Here is a 576-nt window from a genome sequence, read left to right as displayed (position 1 = left end):
GCGGGAGATTTGGAAAGTTTGGCGATCTCCGGGATCGCCACACTAGCCCACGCCCCCCAACCCATGCGTTTATCGACGTCTTGGCTTTTCACCGTGCGCACCCCTCACACAGCTGCCACCCAACGGGTGCTGATGCGGGAGGGTGCGGCAGCGACGGGGCGGGGCAATTCGAACTCTCACTGCCACCTACTCTCCCACCCGCCCTCGCCCCCCGCCCCAGCCTGGGCGCCGGCCCGCCCCCTCCCCTCTGCGCGCAAACGAACTTCGCAACGCTGCGCTCAGCGGCTGCCGGCGGAGGCCGGGCGAAGGAGGGGGTGGCCGAGCAACCCGACTCTACCCGACTCCGCAGTTGTCTCCCGAGCGCGGGCTGCGCCGGGATACGCAATAGCTAGCTGTTCGCTCCCTGGCCGGCTCCAGGCGCTAGCAAGCATGCAGCGGGGGAGCTGGCCGCGTGTCCCGGGCTGCTGCTGATCCGGCCGGGGCGGCGGGAACCGACGCCTGCCGAGCCCCTCCCTCCTGCCGACGAGTGGCTCCCGGGCACCCCCTCTTCGCCTGCAGCCCCGCCACGCCACCCCC

This window comes from Artibeus jamaicensis, unplaced genomic scaffold (assembly GCF_021234435.1).
Source record: "Artibeus jamaicensis isolate MK-2021 breed Jamaican fruit bat unplaced genomic scaffold, CSHL_Jam_final scaffold_612, whole genome shotgun sequence".
NCBI classification, from domain to species: Eukaryota; Metazoa; Chordata; class Mammalia; order Chiroptera; family Phyllostomidae; genus Artibeus; species Artibeus jamaicensis.
The sequence above is the reverse complement of the archived record's forward strand: the minus strand, read 5'-3'. Positions refer to the sequence as shown.